The sequence below is a fragment of the Paroedura picta genome, chromosome 3, assembly GCF_049243985.1.
Source record: "Paroedura picta isolate Pp20150507F chromosome 3, Ppicta_v3.0, whole genome shotgun sequence".
NCBI lineage: Eukaryota > Metazoa > Chordata > Lepidosauria > Squamata > Gekkonidae > Paroedura > Paroedura picta.
The window spans coordinates 172,155,880-172,171,071 of NC_135371.1; the positions used below are offsets into that span (position 1 = coordinate 172,155,880).

At 55.9% G+C, this 15,192-nt stretch overlaps 1 protein-coding gene and 1 long non-coding RNA gene across 3 annotated transcripts in view; one reads left to right on the plus strand and one right to left on the minus strand.

Annotated features, from left to right (window-relative positions):
* PLXNA3 (plexin A3) overlaps positions 1–6,790 on the minus strand; it is a 101,887-nt gene extending 95,097 nt beyond the window's left edge. Inside the window, exons 1-3 of one of the 2 annotated variants that reach the window (XM_077329628.1) lie at positions 6,668–6,790; positions 5,461–5,614; positions 1,070–1,306 (exon numbers count right to left, since the gene is read on the minus strand). The gene's annotated coding sequence lies outside the window, so the exon portion shown is untranslated. The remainder of the gene's footprint in view (positions 1–1,069; positions 1,307–5,460; positions 5,615–6,667) is intronic. The other variant, XM_077329627.1, reaches the window with a different exon arrangement.
* Positions 6,791–9,631: 2,841 nt separating this feature from the next.
* On the plus strand, positions 9,632–12,036 carry LOC143833605 (uncharacterized). The gene is made up of 3 exons (XR_013229667.1): positions 9,632–9,729; positions 10,406–10,544; positions 11,848–12,036. It is a non-coding gene; the product is annotated as an uncharacterized LOC143833605 (long non-coding RNA).
* Positions 12,037–15,192: the final 3,156 nt, after the last annotated feature.

Here is a 15,192-nt window from a genome sequence, read left to right on the forward strand (position 1 = left end):
GGTGGGGGCTCTGTAAAATACGCCTCGTTATTCGTTTCCCCTCCCACGGAAGCCGTAGGAAGGGGGAGCGCTCCTGTCCGTCACTCCGTTTCAAAACTCCAAATATGCGCATGGATTCCAAAATGAGAAGGGAAGCACATGTCGATCTGTCAAAGCACGGCGCCTTTCAGCTTGGTGGACGTCCAAGGAAACATGCCAGACCGTGAGCTTCCAGAGCTCGCTTGGCAGCGCCCCGTCCAACAAAGCTGCCCTCCTGGAGCGAACGGTTTGGTATGAACAAGTCCTGCACTGTCCAAAGCAATGGATCCCTGGGATCACAAAGGCTTGATCCTCCGGCCTCTGGCAGAGAATGGGGTTGGGGTGGCTGGATCCAGGTTGGGAAACTCCTGAAGATTTGGGGACAGGGACTCCAGTCGGAGACAACGCAGCACAACAGCGGTGGCCAAACGGTGGCTCTCCAGATGTCCGCGGACTACAATGCCCATGAGCCCCTGCCGGTGGCAGGGGCTCATGGGCATTGTAGTCCGCGGACATCTGGAGAGCCACCGTTTGGCCACCCCTGCCATAGACCCCACCCTCCCAGGCCTCCATGTTCTCGAGGGGAAACCTGTCTCTGTAGACTGGAGCCGAGATGTCATTCCGGGGGACCTCCAGGCCCCACCTGGAGGCTGGCACCATCATTCCCACCGGTTCTTCCACATCTGAGCCGGGATCTCCAGTCCTCTGAAAGGGCGAAGAGCAACCTCCACGTATTCCTCCCACCCACCCCCCTTCCCGGCTTCTCATTAACACCCAAAATACGCAGTGCGAATTGGCACCTGCAGGAGGGAGAAGCAAACACATCCTCGCACCACCTCCGCGCAACAGTGCACACCTGCGAAAACACAGGAGTCCTGCCACCTGTCACACGCGTGGGACAAGGGGGGGGGGGGGCGCGGCCGAGAAGTTTGCCCTGTCCCGACTCTCCAAAGCTCTGGCCCGGCGGATGCTCCAAAATGACCCTTCTCGGCCAAGCTGCCTCCCGCAGCCTCAGCCTGAGTTTAAGTCGAGGCAGCCAGGTGAAGCTCACCTGTGGGTTGGGTTGCCAGCCTCCAGGGGGTGCCTGGAGATCGCCTGGGATTCAAACTGATCCCCCAGGGACAGAGATCAGTTCTCCTGCAGGAAACGGCTGGGTTGGAAGTCAGTCTTTATAGCAGTCCCTTCCTAAGCTCTCCAGGACATTCCTGACCCAGACTTGGCATCCAGCCCTCTATGGCCCGGCTCTTGTCCTGAGTCTCTTTCGAACTGGGCAAACACGACGGCAGCCCTAAGGGACAAACACAACCAATTGTGGGGCTCTGGGTCCCGCTGGATAAAGAGACCAGGTAAGCACATCACCCTTTCAGTGTGTTTCGCCATTCACACCGTGCATTTAAAGGCTGGTCTGCACACCCCCGTCGCTCCCTTGAGCATCCCAACCCGTCATTTAACGCCGACCCTGCACGTACGCCTGAGTCATCGCGTTTTCACACCCAACGGAGATGTCGTCCTGCTATCCAGTTATCAGGGGCTGAGAAATCGGGCAACACACAAGCCGTGTGCGGACCTGCCCTGCACCAGCCATGTATCAAAAAAACCACCCACTTCCCCCATCTTTCCATCTTCTTCCGATTTTTGGTTTCCAGTCTTTGGATCCCAAGGAATTTGTATGAACTTGTACTTCCCTCCTCCATACATGCACCCCTTTCAAACTTCAAGGGAAATAACATTGTTCCCTGACCCAGTAATACCATGCAAAAAACAAGTAAGCGCTGGGAAGGAGGCAGGGGGAATTGATACTTGTGCCGCGGATTTGAAGTACAGATTGCTGGCTGCTCTAACAGGATAGAGGGCAAATTGATGGCCTGGAGACCAGGGTCCCCCCTCCCCAGTTGGCTGGACTAGGGAGACCTGGGTTCAAATCCCGATTCTGCCAAGAAGTTTCTTGATCACTCTCTTTCCCTCTCAGGATTGCTGGGGGGAAATAGGGGCGAACCCATTTACCTTTTGTTCCTTAGGGAAGGGCTGTGGCCCAGTGGTAAAGCCTCTGCTCGACATGCAGGAGGTCCCACGTTCAGTCCCCGGCATCTCCAGTTAGAAGGACCAGGAAGCAAATGAGGAGAAATACCTTGGCCTGAAACCCTGGCTCAGTGGCAGAGCTTCTGCTTGGCAGGCAGAAGGTCCCAGGTTCAATCCCTGGCATCTCCAAAGGACCAGGCAGGAGGGGATGGGAAAGACCTTGGCCTGAGACCCTGGCTCAATGGCAGAGCCTCTGCTGGGCAGGCAGAAGGTCCCAGGTTCAATCCACGGCATCTCCAGTTAGAAGGACCAGGCAGGAGGGGATGGGAAAGACCTTGGCCTGAGACCCTGGCTCAGTGGCAGAGCCTCTGCTGGGCAGGTAGAAGGTCCCAGGTTCAATCCCCGGCATCTCCAGTTAAAAGGACCAGGCAGGAGGGGATGGGAAAGACCTTGGCCTGAGACCCTGGCTCAGTGGCAGAGCCTCTGCTGGGCAGGTAGAAGGTCCCAGGTTCAATCCTCGGCATCTCCAGTTAAAAGGACCAGGCAGGAGGGGATGGGAAAGACCTTGGCCTGAGACCCTGGCTCAGTGGCAGAGCCTCTGCTGGGCAGGTAGAAGGTCCCAGGTTCAATCCTCGGCATCTCCAGTTAAAAGGACCAGGCAGGAGGGGATGGGAAAGACCTTGGCCTGAGACCCTGGCTCAGTGGCAGAGCCTCTGCTGGGCAGGCAGAAGGTCCCAGGTTCAATCCCCGGCATCTCCAGTCAAAAGGACCAGGCAGGAGGGGATGGGAAAGACCTTGGCCTGAGACCCTGGCTCAGTGGCAGAGCCTCTGCTTGGCAGGCAGAAGGTCCCAGGTTCAATCCTCGGCATCTCCAGTTAAAAGGACCAGGCAGGAGGGGATGGGAAGGACCTTGGCCTGAGACCCTGGCTCAGTGGCAGAGCCTCTGCTGGGCAGGTAGAAGGTCCCAGGTTCAATCCTCGGCATCTCCAGTCAAAAGGACCAGGCAGGAGGGGATGGGAAAGACCTTGGCCTGAGACCCTGGCTCAGTGGCAGAGCCTCTGCTGGGCAGGTAGAAGGTCTCAGGTTCAATCCCCGGCATCTCCAGTGAAAAGGACCAGGCAGGAGGGGATGGGAAAGGCCTTGGCCTGAGACCCTGGCTCAGTGGCAGAGTCTCCGCTTGGCAGGCAGAAGGTCCCAGGTTCAATCCCCGGCATCTCCAGTCAAAAGGACCAGGCAGGAGGGGAGGGGAAAGACCTTGGCCTGAGACCCTGGCTCAGTGGCAGAGTCTCCGCTTGGCAGGCAGAAGGTCCCAGGTTCAATCCCCGGCATCTCCAGTTAGAAGGACCAGGCAGGAGGGGAGGGGAAAGACCTTGACAGGAGACCCTGGAAAGCTGCTGCCAATTCAAGTAGGCAATCTAGATTGAGCCATTCCAGCTGGCCCCCAGGAGGCCCAGAAATCATTACTCAAGGCGGGGCAAGCATCTCACTCAATTTCACGTGGAAGAAGAACAATGCTGTTGCAAAAAGTCTTAAATTCTTCCATGATTTTTGACAACATGCCCTAACCTTGTCAATTGAAAATTCTCTTGCTAGAGAATAAAAGAGCCGTGCGCCGACACTCCCTCATGCGCACAAACAGCTTGGGCCTTGTCCAGATTCACCCAGCACCCATGCCACACCCCTCCCCCAAAGTCATCAGGATTGAACCTGGGACCTTCTTTATGCCAACCAAGAGCTCTGCCACTGAGCCAGGGTCTCAGGTCAGGGTCTTTCCCATCCCCTCCTGCTGGTCCTTCTAACTGGAGATGCTGGGGATAGAACCTGGGACCTTCTGCCTGCCAAACAGAGGCTCTGCCACTGAGCCAGGCTCTCAGCCCAAGGTCTTCCCCATCCCCGCCTGCCTGGTCCTTTTCACTGGAGATGCCGGGGATTGAACCTGGGACCTTCTGCCTGCCAAGCAGAGGCTCTGCCATTGAGCCAGGGTCTCAGGCCAAGGTCTTTCCCATCCCCTCCTGCCTGGTCCTTTTCACTGGAGATGCCGGGGATTGAACCTGGGACCTTCTGCCTCCCAAGCAGAGGCTCTGCCAGTGAGCCAGGGTCCAAGGATCTTTCCCATCCCCTCCTGCCTGGTCCTTCTAACTGGAGATGCCAGGGATTGAACCCAGGACCCCCTGCCTGCCAAACAGAGGCTCCATTACCAAATCTCCAAGAATTACCCAGCCCAAAGTCGGCAACCATAACCCCCCCCCCCCCCCCGCTCACACAGCCTATAGACAGGCTGAAATGAACCAGGCCCATGGAGTCTTCTCCCCTAAAAGTGACTCCCTTGGACTTCACAGCCTCAGGCGGAGAACCTCCCCTTCCCAGGAGCTTTCAACCAGCAAGGTCAGGGAGGGAACCCATCCCCGCCTCTGCCTGCTGAGCACATGGTCTGCTGCTCGAACGGCAAGCTCCCTTTGAATACAAGGAAGAGCCTGGATCCGTTTGTGGGCAGGGCCCTTGGTCTTCGTCAGGGATTGTAGGGAAAGAGCCTTTCGAACGCACGTTTCCAAAACCAGGTTGGCACACAGTGACTTTCGCTTCCAGGATACAGCTCAAGCAGAGCTGACGTTGTAAACACACACACACACACAGGAGCTGGGAGAGAGTTTACAATGCTTTCTCCGGCAGCTGATACCCCGCCTGCCCTTCCCGTCTTGTTAAAACGCCGAAAGCCCCCCTGATTCCCCTGCACACTGCCTTAGGATCGATGACATCCGTTTGCACAGAACTGGTTGACCACCGTGTGAGACGGGAGGCTAGGCTAGAAGGAATCCTAAATCCTTTTGCTTTAGGATGCTTAGGGCTGATCCTGCGTTGAGCAGGGGGTTGGACTAGATGGCCTGTATGGCCCCTTCCAACTCTATGATTCTATGATTCTAAGGAGTGCTGGCCTGATCCAGTCGGGCCTTCCTTCGGTTCAGAAGCCTCAGGTTCTCCGGTGGGTCTTTCCCCACAACCAGTGCGCACCGATCTGGCCCTTCTCGCGTTTCCTGATCCAAGTTTCCTGACCGATGCAGTCCACAGATAACACAAGCGGCCCAGTTAGGTGTCAAATCCCTGGGAATTGGTCTCCTGTTTCCTAGGCACCTCCTCCCAGACACACCCCCCCCATTCCATGCACACTCCAGATCTAATTCCTACTTAGCAAGATACTCCCATCCGAGGGACTGTGGTTTCTCCTAAGTTGCTTCCGCTTGCTCGTTCCTCCAAAGCAGATTGAATTTTAAACAAACCCTTTCTAGAAAGGTCTGGAAACAGCATTGCAAGATACACGAAAGACCCCCCCCCCAAAAAAAAAAAACGCACCCATGAGGGAAATGGAGGGAGAAGCTGTCAGGGGTGGGAGTCAACCCTCTGTGCTCGTAAACGGGAGAGACCAACCTGTTACGCACACCCTGCGGGGCGGCCCATCAGATTACAGCACCGGCCTCAGGCCTCCGAGACCCAAATTCAGACACACATTGTCCCAGTCTCGGGTTTGCCAGGGCGATCGCAGCCTCAGTATTCCCCGTCTGCAAAATGGGCCCAACACGAGCTAGCGAGGGAACGGAGGAGAGAACGCAAGGGGGTGAGAGCAGTCGGGAAGAAAGCACAGGATCCTTGCTTCCCGAGAAGACGCCCCCCACCCCCAATCCATCACGCTGACCCAGTTCCCAGAGCCAAGAGACCCCTCCTCTAAATGCTCCGGTCCCACGCCCTAGACCCTTTGCACAAACCCAGGGCGAAAATGATACAGGAAGAGGAATTTTGGGCAACCCCCCCCCTCCCTAGACATGCATATTTTAACTTCCCCCCGCCCAGGGATGTCTGTTTGAGAAAGGGGAGATGTCAGCTTCCGAATTAGGGCCGGATTCCTGCAAAAACCAATCGCGAAATCGCAGGCAAACATCCGTAAGCGCCAGAGAAATGCCAGGCAGCCCCAAAACCCCTGGGTGTGTGTGGGGGGAGGGCAGGGGGGAGGGATCAGGTGGCAGGTGGGTGTCATCTCTTACCCCTCTAGCCCCCCTCCCCCTGTTGACGGATCAACACCCCCCCTTAGAGCCTGGTGGGCGTTAGCCAGCCTTCCCCTCCCCAGCTCGGCTCGCCCAGTGTAAGGCGCCAAGCTATTGTGGTGGGGGGCCAGGAGGAAATAGTCGATTTCGCGCCCCCTCCCCAAAGATCCAGGCGGGCACCATCTCCGACGGCTTCGCCCCCTCCTCCTCTCCGACTTTGCATCCCCCCCTAATATTGCATTGCATTACCTGTTCTCGCCCTTTCCGACCCTCCCCCGCCCCGGTTTCCTTCCTGTGCCCCCCCCCAAAAGCCACTAAATCTTCCCGACCCGCCTCTCCAACGGGGGAAGGGGCCCTGCAAGCACCGCAGCCATGGCAAAGGGGGGGGGTGCTGGGGCGCGCCCGCCAGGGGTCTAAGCCCCTCTGGGGTAAGGGGGGGGGATCAGCCCTCCGCTCTCCTAACTGCATTCAAACGCTCTACTCTCCCCCCCCTCCGGTGCAAGAAGGGGCTCGTTCGTCCATGCATGCATGCATGCATGCCAGCCCCCCATCCCCGCGCCCCTTTTTTTGCAAAGCGCCCGGCTCCAGCGCCCTACCTGCCGCCGCCGCCGCCGCTCGGCGTCTGCTCCCGCCCCAGCCGGTCGGAGCCCTTTAAACGCGGCCGAAACCATTGGGGCGGCGGAGGGGGGGGAGAGAGTGAAGAGAAGGGACGTTCGGGGAGGGAACGAGGGAGGGCGGCGCCTCTCGCCGGCCCAGCCCCTTCCAGCCTCCCCTCCGCGCGGCGTCCCCTCGCCCGGCGGCTGCCGCTTCCCCGCCACGGTTCCCCCCGCCCGGCCGGCCTAGTGGTAGCGGCCGGACACTCATTCATCCCGACCGCTCGGCGGGGCCAGCAGCGGAGTGCAGTTGGGGAGGGGGGCCGGGGGCACCAGGGCAGCGCCCCCCCCCGGCAGGGCAGGGCAAGGCAGGGCAGCCCCCCCCCCTCTCCCCCTGCCTGGCTGCCACGCCATCCCTGGGGAGAAGGGAGCAGGGATGCGCCCGAGCCATCTTGGCCAGCTGGAAGACCCTTTTGATTATTTTTTGGGGGGGGGAGGGGGCGCCTGTTGGGGAACCCCGCACCCCGTTTATCCATTCCCGATGGCGCCCGCGGACCCCAGGCTCAGGTGGCCAGCCGCGCATCAGGCGCTCTCTAGAGCAGGGCTAGTCAACCTGTGGTCCTCCAGATGTTCGTGGACTACCATCCCCATGAGCCCCTGCCAGCGAACGCTGGCAGGGGCTCATGGGAATGGTAGTCCACGAACATCTGGAGGACCACAGGTTGGAGGAGGCAGGAAAGAGGCGAGCGTGCAAAGAACAGACACCGGTTGCACGCCTGGACCTCCGAGCCTCCCCCCTCCCGGTCTTCCTCGCGCATCAGCCCCCCTCCCCTTTTTTCCGCCCCCCCCCCTCCCCATCTCCTGATACAGGCTGCGGCTTGTCGCTGTACCAGCCCGGGAACGTTGCCATGGCAACGGGAGCCAGGAGATGAGAGATGATGGACGCCCATAGGGGGCGGCCGGGGGGGGGGGGAGACGCGCGATGGATAGATGGGAGGGGGCCGGGAGCGGGAGACAGGAAGGTCATGGGGCTGGGGGCACAGCACCCGCGGGGGCGAGACGAGATGGGCACGGAGATGCACGGTTCACACGTGCCCCCGTGTCGACCCGTGTCCAGGGAAAGATGCTGGGGGCTTGGGGTGGGGGATCCAAGGGGTTGGGGGGGGGAGACGGGAAAGTGATGGGGCTGGGGGCAAAGCAGCCGCGAGGGCGAGGGGAGACGAGATGGGAGCAGAGATGCCGGGTTCACACGTGTCCCCTGTCCGGTCTTGACCTCCTTCTCCGGGTTGGGCCGGTCTGATAAGTCGGGAATGGGAGGGAGAGAAAGGCGGTCTGGTCCCTTCTCCTCTCATCCCGTCCCGGGCGGGGATCCATGGAGGGGCGGAGAGGGAGGCTGCTTGGCACCGCGGGCGCCCGCAGACCGCGGAAACTCAACGCGCCCGGGCCTCTGATGCGAACCAGATGGGCCCAGGCAGCTACTGGCCGGAGCCACGTGGGCGCGCCGAAGAGGCCGCGCAGGCACAGGGGCCGCGGGTGCCAGTCTCCAGGGCAGGCCTGGGGACTCCCCTCTCCCCGGAATGACAGCTCCTCTCCAGACTGCAGAGCTCAGTTCCCCTGGAGGAAAGGGCTGCTTGGGAGGGGGGACTCTGTGGCCTTGGACCCCACTGAGGGTCAGGGATGCCAGCCTCCAGGTGGGGCCTGGGGATCCCCTGGAATTCCAGCTCCTCTCCAGAATGCAGGGATCAGTTCCCCTGGAGGAAAGGGCTGCTTGGGAGGGGGACTCTGTGGCCTTGGACCCCACTGAGGGTCAGGGATGCCAGCCTCCAGGTGGGGCCTGGGGATCCCCTGGAATTCCAGCTCCTCTCCAGACTGCAGGGATCAGTTCCCCTGGAGGAAAGGGCTGCTTGGGAGGGGGACTCTGTGGCCTTGGACCCCACTGAGGGTCAGGGATGCCAGCCTCCAGGTGGGGCCTGGGGATCCCCCGGAATTCCAGCTCCTCTCCAGACTGCAGAGATCAGTTTCCCTGGAGGAAAGGGCTGCTTGGGAGGGGGGACTCTGTGGCCTTGGACCCCACTGAGGGTCAGGGGTGCCAGCCTCCAGGTGGGGCCTGGGGATCCCCCGGAATTCCAGCTCCTCTCCAGATTGCAGAGATCAGTTCCCCTCCTCCCTAAATCTCCAGGAGCTTCCTGGAACCCCATCCCTCCATTTCAATTGGCCTCCCTGGTGGCTGGAGACCTCTCAGAACCCCAGTTGACAGAAATCAGGTCCTCTGGGGAAAAGGGCAGCTTTGTAGGGTGGATTCTATAACATTATATTCTCTTCTGTCTGGGATTCTCTTCTGTCTTTCTCCGGGCTATCTGGGAATTTCCTAAGTCAGTCAAGAACCCTAGATCGCATGAGGAGGGTTGCCAAGCTCCAGGGGATGGCTGGAGATCTGGGTTTGCAACCAACCCACCAGGCCACAGAGATCAGATCCCCTGGAAGAAACTGGCTGCCTTGGAAGATGGATTCTAGGGTATTATATCCCTTCCCTCCCCAAATTCTGCTCGACACAGACACCGTCTCTGAAATCTCCTGGAATTTCCCAACCCAGAACTGGCAACCCTAAATCCATAGACCACCCGCCGAGATCAAGGCGGATGGTTTAACCGCTGGCGTGAAGATGTCAGGGTGTTTTTAGCTCTTCTTAGGGTTTTTTTTCAAGAACGGATCCCCACCCAGGCCTTCAAAAGTTAGAAGGCAGCCAGATCAAATGAAAAGAAGAAAAGCCAAGCAATTTGGAGAAAAGGGGAGGCTTCCTCCATACAGTCATCAGCATTAAAATAACAGTGTGTATTTCGATATGGGTGTGAGGTTTTTTTTGGGGGGGAGGGCAAATAGTCTCCCCCCCCCTCAAAGAACTGATGGTTTAATCAATTTACATATCTTCGTGGTTTCAGGCTGGCGTTTCATAGTCTCCGCCCTGCTCCGCACGCAAAATGGGAACCAGACCTCTCCGCCACGGCCCCTCTTGAGAGGCAATTTTGCTGACCACCAAGCAATCTGCAGAAAACTCTTTTCTCATGGTGAGGTGGGGGTCCCAGTTCTGGCTTGGGGGGGGAAACTGGAGATTTGTGAGGGGGTGGAGCCTGAAGAGGGTGGGGTTCGGGAGGATCAAGACTTAAATGGCCACTTTGGAAGGCAGACACCAGTCATCTCTGTGTCCATCTTGCCTCGCCCCCGCAGCTGCTCTGCCCCCAGCCCCATGACCTTCCTGTCACCCCCTCCCAAACCTTTGGATCCCCCACCTCAAGTCCCCAGCATCTTTCCATGGACACGGGTTGACACGGGACATGTGTGAACCAGTCATCACTGTGCCCATCTTGTCTCGCCCCCACAGCTGCTCTGCCCCCAGCCCCATGACCTTCTTGTCTCCCCCTCCTGCCCCCTTGCCTCCCCGCCATTGCAGTCCCCCCCTCTTCCCAAACCCAGCCCTCCCCAGGGGCCACCGTCCCCAAATCTCCAGGTATATCCCAACCCAGAAGCCTCAAAAAAGGCCATGTATTTACCAGTGCGTTCCTTTCACGTCTTCAGATGTAGACGGTAGAAGTTCTTGGGACGGCGTTCTCTTTCATCCGGGATCTCTCGTTCCTTCCCAATCCTCTGCTGAGAGTTTCATATTCCAAAACGAAGAGCCCTCAATCGTACGTATTAATGCTAGGATATCTCAGATGTCTAAAGCCCTATCATTGAATTATTTAGGTAACCCTGCTCTTTGAGCCCCATCTGCCTCCCCGCAAGATGTTTTCCAACAGCGATCTGGAAAAGCAATATTCAAACATTAATGTCTCAACTATCAAAGCACTGTCCTAAAACCATCTGGGTAATATCGTCAAAGCAGGTGAGGCTTTTCCAGTGGGTCTGATCAAAGGGATGTCCTGAGTTTCCTTCGAGCAAAGTCCAAAAGTTGTGCAGGTGTGTGTGTGTGGGGGGGGGTTGCACAGACCGGGGGCAATGACCAATAAGACCCTACTGCCAATCCCCCTCAATCTTGATTGGCGGAAGTCAAATTTGGCGGAAAGTCTTTGCCCTGATCTTAGAGGCCAGGCAGGCAGATAATGGAGAAGGTGGTTTTGGGGGTGATTTGGACCTAGAGATGCCAACCTCCAGAGGGTAAGACCTAAAGATACAAAATGGGGTATAGAGTGTGCTGCATATCACTAGGGGCATATCCACCCCAGGTGACCCCTAATTCAATGTCCTTGGCATCTTTTAGGAGATGTTAGTCTATAATAAGCAAGCGTGTGTTCTTACTGGAACAATATTATGAGGAGCATTATATTTTAGGAGTGTTATATATCATGTGACGTATTTCAGACAGCCTGTATAACAAGCATCAAATTCAAATCCCGAGTTCAAATCCCCAATCAGCTGTGACCTTGGGCTGGCCACAGCCCTGAGAAAGCTGTTCTGACCAGGCAGTAATATCAGGGCTCTCTCAGCCTCCCCTCCCTCACAGGGTGTCTATTGTGGGGAGAGGAAGGGAAGGCGAATGGAAGCCGCTTTGAGACTCCTTCAGATAGAGAAAAGCGACATATAAGAACCAACTCTTCTTCTTCGTCAGTAATCTCAGGGCTCTCTCAGCCTCCCCTCCCTCACAGGGTGTCTGTTGTGGGGAGAGGAAAGGGAAGGCGACTGTAAGCCACTTTGAGACTCCTTCAGATAGAGAAAAGTGGCATATAAGAACCAACTCTTCTTAAAGGAGCCACTGGACTTTTTCCTGCTGTTTCAGACCAACACGGCCTGTCACCTGAATCTACACAGAAGCTTATATCTGGAATCAAACTTAGTTGGTCTTCAAGGTGTCTCTAGGTTGAGATTTTGTTCTTCAGGTATCTGAAGAAGTGTGCATGCTCAGGAAAGCTTATCCCCAAAATAAAACCTCGTTGGTCTTGTGCCACAGGACTCCAACGTCATTCTACATCGCTTCAGACCCACACGGTGACCCATCTCAATGCGCCTGGCCCTGTCACTCTTGGTTAGCCAACCCTACTCTGCAGGCCTGAGAGGAAAACAGAGCCCTCAGTTCCTCAGATGAAAATAAGGGTTTGATAGACTGTATATCTGTTCCTTTGGGAGATGGGGTGGGGATGTGGCCTTACCTAGAACAGCCCACTCACCTGTCATCACTTTCTTCCCTGCAGGTTTGTCCGGGTCAAATTTCACCCCCTCCACAATCGAAGTCCTATTCTCTTGGTTTCTTAATACACTAAGTGGAATTTGAAGGATCAAAATGGGAAATAAACATGGCGGTGGAGCATCGGAGCAGCTACAGCAAGGGGAGGGATTGTTTGCAGAATATTTCCTCAGAGAGGCCCCCTACGGCCACCATCTTGTAGCTTTTGCCTCGTCCCACAGAAGCTCTCTCTTTCGGACCAGCCTAATTCACCTGAGCCCCAAATCAGACACCTGGGTGTCTTCAGAACAGTGACCATGGAAGCATCCGGAACGTTTCCTTCATTCCTACAACTTGGTGTTAATAGATGAAATTGATCTTGCCGAACGGCCCCTGGTGTCCAGAATACCTAGCCTTGAGATATAAGGTAAAGGTATCCCCTGTGCAAGCACCAGGCCATGTCTGACCCTTGGGGTGACGCCCTCCAGCGTTTTCATGGCAGACTCAATACGGGGTGGTTTGCCAGTGCCTTCCCCAGTCATGACCGTTTACCCCCCAGCAAGCTGGGTACTCATTTTACCGACCTCGGAAGGATGGAATGCTGAGTCAACCTTGAGCCGGCTGCTGGGATCGAACTCCCAGCCTCATGGGCAGAGCTTCAGACTGCATGTGTGCTGCCTTACCACTCTGTGCCACAAGAGGCTCTAGCCTTGAGAAATAGTTCCCTCAAAATAGTTCCATACTCAAGTATTTAAAAATCTGCCATGTAGAGCAGGGGTAGTCAACCTGTGGTCCTCCAAATGTTCATGGACTACAATTCCCATGAGCCCCTGCCAGCATTTGCTGGCAGGGGCCCATGGGGATTGTAGTCCATGAACATCTGGAGGACCACAGGTTGACTACCCCTGATGTAGAGGATGGAGCAGAGTTGTTTTCTCTTGCTCCGGAGGGACGGACCAGAGCCAATGGGATGGAATTAAGGCAAAAGAAATTCCGTCTCAACATCCGGAAGGAGGAGAGGAGAAGGAGGTCAGTTGCTTTGGGTTCTCATTGGTGAGAAATGTGGGGTATAAATGAAGTACAATGAAATTTAGAAAGTTGAAATTTAAAAAGTTTTTAAAAGCTGTCAACCAGCAGGGAGAATTGGGGTGTGTGGGTGATGTTTTTCTACCTCCAAATGTGGAGATTAGGAACCTAAGGGAAGCCATGTTGGGTCAGGACACTGGCCCCTCTGTGTCACACAGGGGCCAAATCCCAGGGGCCATAAGGAGATCCACCAGCAGGGCCAGAACTCCAGAAGCCTTCTCACTGTGGCCCCCCCAAGGACCAAAAATACCAAATATCACTATCCTATACAAGAGGTAGAACTGAACTGAGAAACCCTGAGGGTGGGGGAACAATTTATATACAATCATCATGAACAAGGGATCTTCACCCCATGGGTCAGTTTTCGGTTTAATTTCTGTGAAAGAACCCTTGACTAATTTTAGGGCGGGGGGTCACCACAACATGAGGAACTGTATTAAAGGATCGCGGCATTAGGAAGGTAAAGAACCACTAATTTAAAGGGTTCGAAGCTCAGGATCCTGGATACGATCTAAAATGGAGGAATATTAGAGGTTGCGTAGACCAGGTACCATCGCCCAACCAGGGAGGAAGTCGCCCTCCTTTTGAACCCGGTACTTGGGCAATCCCAGAGGGGGATTGCATGAATTCTTGCTCCTTAGCAGAGAGATTCAGGGTTTTCTATTTGGGAAATGATATGAGCGAGGACTGCAATAGGACATCGCCACCTGGTGTCCGGGAAAGGAGGTGCGGCAGTCGAAGTGAGCCCCACCTTCCCAAAATGCTTTTTTTCCCCTTCGACCCCCATCTTCAGACTACACAGGTTAACAAAAGGGGAGTCGGTCTCTGGACCATGAATTCTACCCCCGGCTTAGTAAGATGAGAAAAGCAGCAGTTTACTAACTTCAAACAGCTGGGAGTGATCTACACCCACCCGGTATGGTTTGTGTTTACTCCGATCCTGTTTTCAACGGCATTCTGCAGTGTAATGTAACACATCTGGGAAAATGGGCCTTCTGGTCTTCCGTTGTAATAACTTTTCCCTGACCCGTGTTGCTTTGGGCGTACATACCTCTGTCAACTGCATGCAGCAGTCCGTACATCCCTGATCGATATACCATAGAATCATAGAGTTGGAGGGGACCTCCTGGGTCATCTAGTCCAACCCCCTGCACTGTGAAGAACACTCACAACCCTATTGCTCCTCCACTGTCACCTGCCACCCCCTTGAGCCTTCACAGAATCAGCCTCTCCGTCAGATGGCTCTCCAGCCTCTGTTTAAAAATCAACGAAGTTGGAGAACCCACCACCTCCCGAGGGAGCCTGTTCCACTGAGGAACCACTCTGACTGGAAGGAACTTCTTCCGGATGTTTAGATGGAATTTCTTCTGGATTCATTTCATCCCATTGGTTCTGGTCTGTCCCTCTGGGGCACATTTGGGCTTGAGCCCTTTCCCCTGAACCTTTCGACCGGAGGGTGGGTTTAATCAGGAGGACTCGAGCGACAATTCTTCATCAGTGCGTCCCTCGACTTAGTCCCAATTCAATCTGGACAGCACGCAAAAATGTAACCCACTCCTCTGGGCTGCTGCAAAGATCACCGCTAAGCTCTGAAATAGTTCTCTGGGGCTTTCCGCACACGTTGGATAATGTGCTTTTAACGCCCTTTAGCAGCAGATTTTCCCTGTTTTGCACAGGAAAATCCAGCTGTAAAAGCACACTGAAAGTGCATCATCCCACGCATGTGGAATGAGCGTTCGTCACGGCTCCCTCTGGGGATGCGCTCATGCGAGCACCAAGGAGTCACAGCAAACTTTTGGGGACCTTGTAGAGTTTTCACAGGCAGTTTGGCCTCACTTGGCACTCCAGCTCTGGACTCCCCTGGTGGTCTCCCCTCCAAGTACGACCAGGGCTGACCCTGAATACCTTCTGAGATCGGACGAGGCCAGGTGAGCCTGGCCCAGCCAGGTCAGAGCGGATGTGAGAAGTGTGTCGCCTTTATTCTCCATTCCAGAGCTTGTTGTTGTTATTGTTGTTAGGTGCAAAGTCGTGTCCGACCCATCGCGACCCCATGGACAATGATCCTCCAGGCCTTCCTGTCCTCTACCATTCCCCGGAGTCCATTTAAGTTTGCACCTACTGCTTCAGTGACTCCATCCAGCCACCTCATTCTCTGTCGTCCCCTTCTTCTTTTGCCCTCGATCGCTCCCAGCATCAGGCTCTTCTCCAGGGAGTCCTTCCTCCTCATGAGGTGGCCAAAGTATTTGAGTTTCATCTTCAGGATCTGGCCTTCTAAGGAGCAGTCAGG